The sequence below is a fragment of the Zalophus californianus genome, chromosome 3, assembly GCF_009762305.2.
Source record: "Zalophus californianus isolate mZalCal1 chromosome 3, mZalCal1.pri.v2, whole genome shotgun sequence".
Taxonomy (NCBI): Eukaryota; Metazoa; Chordata; class Mammalia; order Carnivora; family Otariidae; genus Zalophus; species Zalophus californianus.
The window spans coordinates 71,924,342-71,934,859 of NC_045597.1; the positions used below are offsets into that span (position 1 = coordinate 71,924,342).

Consider the following 10,518-nt stretch of genomic DNA (forward strand, 5'->3'; position numbering starts at 1 on the left):
TTTGCACTTGGTTTTGCTTGCTTCTTAACATCTATCTGACTTCAAAATAATACACGAATCCCTCCCCTTTGTGCCCCACTGCCATTTCCTCTACCCGTGGAGCCCTTGTTACAGTTTGGAGTCTGTGAGTATGCATCTAGAAGATTCTTTATTATAAATCTTAGGGTATTATATATATTATTCTGCACGTTTTTTTACTTAATTATATGTCTCTGAGATATTTTGTATTTTAACATTTTTCCTTATTGATCTATTTTTACATGGTTTCCAGTGTTTGCTAGGAAAGCCTTCATTTAAAAAAAAAAGTAGCTCTTTGGGTCTAGTTGGTAGTTTATATAGTCTGGTTTCTTTAAACTTGTAAGGGAACAGGAACGGTTTTATCAGCTCGAATAAACTGTCATGCCTTTGACAAATGCAAAAATAACCAAAGTCCTCCCTTTAAGAATTCAGCAGAGCCATATTCCTTAATGTCATGGTTTCAATGATAAAAAACAAAAAACCAAACCTCCCATAGAGCAATGCTACTTCTTTTCAACACGTATAATTTACACACAAACCCAAATTGATTTCAGGTTTATTGGTGCTTAATTCCCTAAAATGTTGATTGACTGTTGACAGTAAGGCCTGGTGGGACTCCACTTCTTTAGTCTTTAGCTACGATCTTGGAAAGGTACAGGGCCTGATGACCATTTGCATTTTATTGTAACTTGGTGTGGAGCCGAATTGTTTTGCATTAAAATCAACTCCTAGGTAGAGAAAGGCTGATATCATTTATTTCAGACATTGAGTGACAGTCCCTCTGATTTACCATCACCTTGAAGAGATTTAACTGTGTTTTACAACACTTTCAGTGCATACTATTGTTTTATTCTATTTCCAAAGGGTTTTTACTTTCAGGAGTCATGAATGTTTTGTTAATTATTATTTGCACATTCTACCCATTCAATTGAGCAGCGACTAGCTTTTATTGGAAGCCTACAACAAAAGCCAACACAGGAATCTGAAAGAATGGGTGCCGATTCAAACACATCTATGAGTTTTATTAAAAAATCAATTTGAGGCAAGCCATGTACAGCATGTCCTAGAGCAAGTCGGTACTAAGTTCCTACCAGGTTGTAGTTAGAATACACAACTTTAACTAAATACAGTGATCATTTAGATTTAATTATTTTAAATATTTAGAGTACCAATGAAAAAGTGACTTCTGTGGTGCCGAGCGCTGTAAGCAATGAAAGCTTTCATTTTCACTTGTCATGCACGCTCCCGTATCAGAGCGCTCTCCGAAGCGCCACCATGTTCTCAACAGATCGTGAATCTACTACGAAGCTGCGGTCAAAGATGTTGAGTCAGGCATCTGAAAACCTTCACCATTGGTAGCAGTGACAGGGGTACTGTCAGCAGTAAGAGCAGGACGACTTATGACCCAACTTAATAACGGGAACGTTTGCCATTAAAATTTTATGGGAATTTGAACTTGAGGAAAGCCTCCGTGGATGTTCCCATAGATGAGGTTCTCCCTCCCTCCACCCAGTGGGTTAACTATCCTTGGAGGCAAACGTGAGAAAGAGCAGACCCTTCTCCATTTTATACTGGGCTAAGAGCAAGCTGCAGACGGGAGGGTGCCTCCTAATGGCAGCAGTTCCGTTGTTGCGATCACTCTTCACCCTTGGCAGCCCCGGACTTGGCTCTGAAGTTCCATCACGGTTCTAGCACAACACCAAACCATTTTGACCCTTATTCCTTTTCTCTTAGAAAGGCTGGCGCTGTGTTCTTGCAAAAGCACAATTTTTGGTGGTTCCTGCCATGAGCTAGGGAGACAGAGCCGAAAAGGCTTTGGTGTCAGACTAGCAGGGGCTCAGCTCCTGGTTCCTACACTCAGTAGCTGGGGGATCTTGGGGGGAACTACTTAACCTCTCTAAGCCCTAGCAGAGTCCCAATGCCACCACACCATAGGGTAATGCAGTGATTAAGACACCTGCCACATGTTGCATGACGCTCTAGCCTCTTCCTCTGGATGAAAAGCCACATGACCTCGGTTTGGATCAGACACACCACCCCGGTCAAGATCAGAGCAGGTGAGCTATGAACACCTTCATCAACTAACCTGATCAAGGTCAAACTTTCCAATCAGCGTGAAGCACCATTAAACAAACAGGGTGCCCAGTGGCTGGCCAGTCTCCCCTTCTCACTTCCGTTGGGTGCTGGGGCCAGGCAAGAATAGTGATCACAGAACTGAAACAAAACAACAATGTGGGCAATGTTGTCAATATCGCTTTAGATTTATAATCAAGTATTGGCATTAACACTGATAATTTTTAAAAGATTTTATTTATTTGAGAGAGAAAGAGAGCGAGCGAGTACACGAGCAGGGGGAGGGGCAAAGGCAGAGGGAGAAGCAGACTCCCCACTGAGCAGACAGCCTTACACAGGGCTCGATCCCAGAACGCCAAGGTCATGACCTGAGCTGAAGACAGACGCTTAACCAACTGAGCCACTCAGGCGCCCCGGCATTAACACTGATATTTTTATGACTGCAAAATTGATTAAGCAAAAAAATCAGTGAAAACAAATATTTTATATCATACACATCAGAGAAATTATAAACGTATTACAAGTAGCAAGAAAAGCATTTGTAATTGTTGTTTTATTATTCAAACATTAAATTATTAGGCAACATCAATGAACATTGAAGTGTTTGGAAAACAAGCAAAAACTGCATAAAAGGAAGAACATTTAATTATCAATAATTGATCTTTCTTTTCAGATCTCAATCTTAAGAAACAAAATGGTCTAATGATGTCACTGTTGAACGGTGAACATATTTTTGTTGAAATTTTTGTAGCTACTGGGAAAGCTCATTTTCAACTTATGCTAGTCTAAGAAATTATCAGAAGATAGCTATGCACCTTCAAATAATCTTGTTCCCTGTTTGATAACTCCGAGGATTCTTTGAAAATAACTTTTTGGGCTTTGGGGGGAGAATAGCAGTCAGCAACTGAAAGGTTTTGCTGACAGCAAAGTCGTACTTTTATTCCCCCAAAGAGGATCTCGGTTTTATCTTTATCCTTATCCCTTTGTTGCCTGTAGAGGATCTAATTCAGTTTCCATATTAATTTCAAAGGTACTCCACATATATCCTACTTACTAGAAACTTTTGTAATTGGAGTAGGAGTCTTCCCATAGAAATGTTTCTGCTCTACTGTCTTCTACAGAAATGTAGCTTTGTTCGACTTGAAAATTAATCCAGCATGGAATTTTCTGAGTTTATCTTAAGACAACGCATGATCCCAATTCCAGATTATTTAAATATTTTCCACAAAAGCTCCACCAGCAAAAGTATCTATAGTTCAGTAGTCAAAGCTAGAGCCCTCAATGACATACTCTTAGTTATCATTCATGTAATTTTTATGCACCCATGCAAAAACCATTCCTTGAGCACATATGATCTGCCTGGTGTTCCGCTAGGCATTAAGGATAAGTGACAGATGTTATTATTCCTGTCCTTGTGATGCTTATGGTCTAATGTGAGCTGCAATAAACAATTAAATGAACAAATAATTGCAAATGATGATTTGTACATGAAGGGAAACAACTGAGTGCTAGAGCAGAGAATAGGGTGATCAGCAAAAGTCTTTCTGAGGAGGTAACATTTTGGCTGAGTCACAACTCAAAGATGACAATGAACAGGCAATAGAGGAAAGTGGTCCAGGCAGAGGGAAAAGTGAGTGCAAAGGCCTTGGGGCAGGAAAGAGCTTTGTGCATTCTAAGAATTTAAGGATGGCCTGTGTGCCTGGGGCAGAGTGAGAGAGCAAGAAACAGGCATGGATGAGGTCATAAACTTAAGAGGAGATAAAAGAAGCAGCACCTGGGGATTTTGGAGATATTGACCTTTATCTTCGGGGCAGTGGACCATCACTGAAGGAGTTTAAGTAGCAAAGTGACATAATTTGCCTTTCAAAGAATACTCCGTGGAAAACTCGTTGAAAGAGGCTAAAGAGGAAGTAGTGAGACCAGTTAGGAGGCCACATGATTAACCACAACAAACATGACAGTAGCTTTGACCCAGATGGTTGCGGTGGAGACCAGAGGGAGAAAGGCTCATAGCAGATCTGTTTGAAGGACAGCCAACAGGACTTGCTATTAGGTTGGATAGAGAAGAACGGAAATGCGAGGGGTCGAGGATGGTCCCCAGTAACTCGGGGGGCATTAGTAATCAGGTGGGTGATGGCAGATGCTTCGTACTGTGGAGTGGGAGAAAGCCAGATGTGGACTGAGGGGGGTGCATCAAGGGTTCTGTAGGCCTGTCTTATCTATTAAGTTTGAGATGCCAAGGAGCCATCTATGTGGAAATGTTAGTAAATGAAATTACTTAAAGAGAAAGCCCAGGAAGAGACTGGAAGGGGATCCAGAACAAACTTTGACAGAGCCCAACATCGAGGGAAAAAAGGAGGAGAGAAGCCAGCAGGAGAGAATGACAGATGGGTCAGTGCAGCAGGAGCAGAACAAAGACCGTGGGGTGTCCTCGATGCCAAGGGAAGGATGCTTCAAGAAGGAAGAGGTGGTCAAGTGTGTCTGATAGAGCAACAGAAAGACCAGAGTCCATTAGACTGGGCAACATGGAGGTTGTCAGTAACCGAGCCACACAGTTTCCAAGGGAAGGCAGGTATGAGGAGTGGCTGGAACCTCTCAGGCAGTGGGTTGGTGAGGAAGCAGGTACAGCCTGTGTAAGCGGCTCTTTTGAAAGCTTGTCCTTTTTGCCAAGCCGGGGGGTCCAAGACAGAGCCCCATACCACTGGGCAAGAGGACAGTCATTTTCCCAGTTAACCACTCTCAAGCCCTCAGCCCAGACACCTCTCCCAAACAGCAAGAACCTCTTCCTCCAGCTTCATTACCGGTGAGGGCAGGCATGAGAAGGAACCACTCGCTTTTGACCTCTAAGGCAGGCATCTCTTGTTTTTTGGCCCAGAAGTTTTCTCACCTCCTTTGGCTAAAACGCCCCAACCCGCCCCCCCACACCATTTTCACTTGAGCTAGCTCAAGTTGAGTTTCTATCACTCACAGCCAGGAGACCCTGACTAACCCAGCCTTTCTTACTACACGACTCGGGGCCAGCTTTTCTTGGCTTTCTCGCTCAGACAGCGATGAGGTAGGACATGAAAAAGCCTACAAAACATCAGAGGGCAGGAAAATGAAGGAGAACTTGGAAGGATGCAGTTGTTCTCACATTTTTCTTTTTCAAATTGTATTTGGTTAAACTAACCACATTATCAGAAATTGCCACTGGAGGAATATTGATCTTTCAGAGCAATGCAGTGCCTTAGGAAGAGATCACATGGCTCTTACCACAATGGCAGAATGGCTTTACTTTGCCCGTGCCCTCCGTGATGGCCTGGGGGAAAGGATATGTACTGCATTTAAGAAAAGGGGTAGAAGGAATTTCATTAAGGGTACAATGCTAGAACATGAAGATTCCAGCTCTTACGGAACTGAAGAAGGGTAGAAATTGCATTTCAGGAACAAAAGGAAATAAATGAGATAAGATGAGGCAATTTTTTTTTAAAGATTTTATTCTACAAAAGCAAAAATGAACTTTTGGGACTTCATCAAGATAAAAAGCTTCTGCACAGCAAAGGAAACAGTCCACAAAACACAGAGGCAACCCACAGAATGGGAGAAGATATTTGCAAATGACACTACAGATAAAGGGCTGGTATCCAAGATCTATAAAGAACTTCTCAAACTCAACACCCAAAAAACAAATAATCAAATCAAAAAGTGGGCAGAAGATATGAAAAGACACTTCTCCGAAGAAGACATACAAATGGCTAACAGACACATGACAAAATGTTCATCATCATTAGCCATCAGGGAAATTCAAATCAAAACCACATTGAGATACCACCTTACACCGGTTAGAATGCAAAAATGGACAGGGAAAGAACCAACAAATGTTGGAGAGGTTGTGGAGAAAGGGGAACCCTCTTACACTGTTGGTGGGAATGCAAGTTGGTACAGCCACTTTGGAAAACAGTGTGGAGGTGCCTCAGAAAATTAAAAATAGAGCTACCCTATGACCCAGCAATTGCACTCCTGGGTATTTACCCCAAAGACACAGACGTAGTGAAAAGAAGGGCGATATGCACCCCAATGTTCAGAGCAGCAATGTCCGCAATAGCCAAACTGTGGAAAGAGCCGAGATGCCCTTCAACAGATGAATGGACGAAGAAGATGTGGTCCATAGATACAATGGAATATTACTCAGCCATCAGGAGGGATGAATACCCAACTTTTACATCAACATGGATGGGACTGGAGGAGATGATGCTGAGTGAAATAAGTGAAGCAGAGAAAGTCAATTATCATATGGTTTCACTTATTTGTGGCACATAAGGAATACCATGGAGGACATCAGGAGAAGGAAGGGAAAAATGAAGAGGGGGGAAATCGGAGGGAGAGATGAACCATGAGAGACTATGGACTCTGAGAAACAAACAGGGTTCTAGAGGGGAGGGGGGAGGGGGGGTTAGCCCGGTGATGGGTATTAAGGAGGGCACGTACTGCATGGAGCACTGGGTGTTATACGAAAATAATGGATCGTGGATCACCACATCAAAAACTAATGATGTATTGTATGGTGACTAACATAACATAATAAAATTAAAAAAAAAGATTTTATTCATTTGACAGAGACACAGCGAGAAAGGGAACACAAGCAGGGGGAGTGGGGAAGGGAGAAGGAGGCTTCCCACTGAGCAGAGAGCCTGATGCGGGGCTCGATCCCAGGACCCTGGGATCATGACCCGAGCCGAAGGCAGACGCCCAACGACTGAGCCACCCAGGGGCCCCAAGATGCCGCAAATTTAACTGATGCTTATCACCAGCCAGTTAAACCCTCTTTGGCTGATCAAGCATCTTTTCTCTATTTTCAGCAAAGCTTCAAAGCTGCAGGCTGGCATCAGGCCACGAGAGTCACTCAAACCACAATGATGATATTTCCTGGAGTTCAGCATCCAACCCTCGTCCCTCTCTCCCCTCGTCATCCCCTGTCCTGTCACCAAAACGAAGAAAGAGGGGCAAGGAAGAATGTTGAGTCCTTTCCCCTTCAAATCTCCCTGAGCCTCCCAGGAATGCAATATATCCCTCAACTTTCCCCAGATCTCCATATCCCAACACTTATAAGCCATGGGAGTCCAGGCAGATCCAGAAGAACATATGTCTTTTGCTCTAAAAGCCCTTGTGGAAAGTACCCCCTATTCTGTGGGGGAGGAACAGTGTCTGCTTTGTTCATTGTCTGTTTCCAATGCCTAGTACAGTGCCTGCTCCAGGATCGGCAAGAGTGTTTCCTTAATGAATAAACAGACGAATGAGTGAAGCTTTCCAAGTGGATATATTCAAATGCTAAACACTTGGTCTCTGTGTCCATGTTCTTCCATTGGCCCCTAAAGAAGTTTCCCCTATTTGTTTTTGTATCTTTATTTCTGGGGAGCAAGAAAATCAAAACAGCGAAATGACTTTTTGCTGGATCATGAAGCATGAAAGTAAAAGCGTCAGAGCTTGGCATGTCTGTGAGGCTGATGACAGCTTTGATGGGCTGGCTTCTCTTCCAGGGTCTGGTTCGCAATCTTCGCATCCCTCCCCACCCCTCCGTTCCTTTGACTCCCCCATGCCCTGCACTCCCCCTGAACTCTGGGGCTCAGCTGTGGATTCGGCTGCCTAACATATAGTTCATGAAGACTGAGCTCTTTTAGGATTATGTGAATTTTGGCAGAAGATTCTTGAGCTCAAAGAACAACTTCCAAAGGGTGGGAGCAGGTGATTTAGAAGGACTTAATTGTCCCACCTCAAATTATTCCAAATAGGCCTCTATATATTCTGGCCATTCATAAGGCCAGTTCTGCTCATTGTTCACTGTGATGGACCAAACTGGATTAGGACCCAGAGTTGCAAGATCATTTTTTTTCTTTAAGATTTATTCATTTATTTTAGAGAGAGAGGGGAGAGAGCATACACAAGCCGGAGGGGCAGAGGGAGAGAGAGAGAATCTCAAGCAGACTCCATGCTGGGCACAGAGTCCGAGGTGGGGCTTGATTCCAGAACCCTGAGATCATGACCTGAGTCAAAACCAAGGCTGGACTCGCAGCCGACCGTGCCACCCAGGCGCCCTGCAAGATCATCTTTAACAAGTAACTACCATCCCTGCGTCCATCCATTCATCGATCTCTCTCATTCATTCATTCTTCATTCGTTCACTGAAGACCAGTGGTGAGAAAGATAAGGCCATATCAGTTCTCTGGCAACTGACAGACTCGGGGAGAGAGATAGTAACCAAATAATCCAGCAACTGAAAGAAGCACCTCAGATAAAAGGAGGTTACACAGAAGAACCACGGAGGCTGGGTGGGTCTAGAGATGCTTCCCAGAGGAAGGCCCTTGGGTGGATGGAAGGAAGGCCCAATGGGAGATGGAGCTCCTTGAAGGTAGAGAAAGCAGTCTGGGGTAACTGCCGTTCAATCCTCCAGGTGGACAATTAGCTGGAAAGGAATGCAAAAGCCAGATCATTTAGGCTCTTTGGGACCATATTTAAGACTATACTCTTTATCTTAAGTTCAATAAGAAGCTGTTGAAGAGTTTTAAGTGGGAGAAGAGCAGGAGCGTTATCCTGCCTTGAGACATTTTCAAATATATTCATGTATTGCTATGCTTTTCTTCTTTTGAATTTCTAAATCAGCACATCTATTCCTGGGGAGAATTAAGACTGTGCTTTCCTGGACAGCAAAGACAAAGACAGTGTCAAGGTTCAGCCGCTGACTTTCACTTCAAAGATAATAGTTATAAAAGTCAAAGCTGGGATTTGTAAGAGCAGAGCTTATAGTGAAGAGATTGGGGAAATAAAGTTCACTTAAATGAGTAGATAATAAACTGGACTCTCGGGGGGAGGGGGGAAGTGATGAGAAGCAGGAGTGCTGAGGCCAGAGGGCCTTCCTGGCCGGCAGAAACCACACAGAGGGAAGCGTCGGCATGGAGACACTGCCCCACTTCTGCCCCAGCAAGCATCAGAGAGCCGGGGGGGGGGGGGGGGGGGGGGGGGGGGGGGGGGCGGAACCTAGCAACAGCTGCAGGCCGTCTGTACCTGTTGGAGAAAGAGCGCGCTGTCTAAGGGTGGCCGGGCCTGAGGAGCTGTTTTTCTCACCGCCTGCACTTCACCCATCTTTGGCCCCGCAGGAGTGATAATCACCTTTCAACTCACACAAACTATCCCCCCTCCCCACCCCGGCTCAATGGCTCATGACACACGTCGGTCCCCTCCCCTGAGAGAGAACAGTGAAACTGTCACCTAGATATAGTCAAATGGGTTACAATGAAGCTGTGGTTGGGAAAGCCCCCTCATTATCTGTCCCGGGGTGAGAATAACAGAATCACTCAGATGGAGATAGTGGTGAAGCCCAGCCCTGTCATAAACGAGATTGGCCATTTTCAAAGGTTAACCTGGTTGCTGGGTGGAGAGCTCAATTCCAAGAGGCCAGAGCCGAATGCCTGTGTGCCTAGACCGGAGCTTATCGCAGTGGCCCACACAAAAAGGCTAAGATGGTTGCACTGGGGCTGGAGAGAAGTGACTGGATTCCAGACATGTACCTGAGATACAGAGACAGGACTTGAAGCAGCAGATAAGGAGGTACAAGGTAACTGCATTTATTAGGTTCCTGCCACAATGAAACAACAGTTACAGTGGTTTCCACTGTGATGTTGAATAACAAACAGCCCCCGTTCTCAGTGGCTTACAGTAATCCTTTATTTTTCTTGTTAGAGGGCTGTAGATGGGTCGAGCATTTCTGCTTCAGGTCACAGTTGGTCCGTGTGTCTCTTATTCTAGGACCTACAGTTACGTGGGGTCAAGTTTTTCCATGGCAGATGGCAGAAGAGCAAGAGGCCAACTGAAGAAAACACACAAGAATATTCCAAGCTTCTAGCTGGACAAGGCCTAGAAAGTGTCTACTCATATACCATCAGCCAAGTGACAAAGCACAGAGAAAGTGGGGCAGGGAATTAAACTGCCCCAGAGAAGCCATGGCAAGGATGAACTGTGAACAAACAATGCTATCCACCTTAAGAATCAAGGAGGGCTCCTAGGTTTCTGGCTTGCCCAGCTAGGTATGGTGTGGTGCCCTTTCCTGAGAAAGGAAACACAAGAAATGGAAAAAGCTTGGGAGATACTGTGTGCTTAGTCTTGGATATTTGGTTTGAGGTGTCTTTGGATACCAGAGTGGCAAGAGCTACAGAGAAGCCTGACCTGGAAGGATGCATTTGGGAGATGATAGCAAAGACTGCCATCTACTTACCCCTTCTTCTTCAGTATTAGAACAACTAATTTTTAGCTGGCCACCGTACATTTCCAAACCTCTCTGGAGCTGGGGTAGTGGCCTGGCTAAATCTTAACCAATAAAATACAGGAAATGTCAACTATGACTTTCATAAAGTATCCTAACAAGATAGGGTGTGTCCTTCCTCCAGCTTTATTTCT

At 44.5% G+C, this 10,518-nt stretch overlaps 1 long non-coding RNA gene across 1 annotated transcript; it reads right to left on the bottom strand.

Moving 5' to 3' along the window:
• Positions 1 to 1,702: 1,702 nt before the first annotated feature.
• On the bottom strand, positions 1,703 to 9,214 carry LOC118356858. Its single transcript, XR_004819989.1, has 3 exons — positions 9,130 to 9,214; positions 2,105 to 2,232; positions 1,703 to 1,808 (listed from the first exon to the last, which is right to left on the bottom strand). It is a non-coding gene; the product is annotated as an uncharacterized LOC118356858 (long non-coding RNA).
• Positions 9,215 to 10,518: the final 1,304 nt, after the last annotated feature.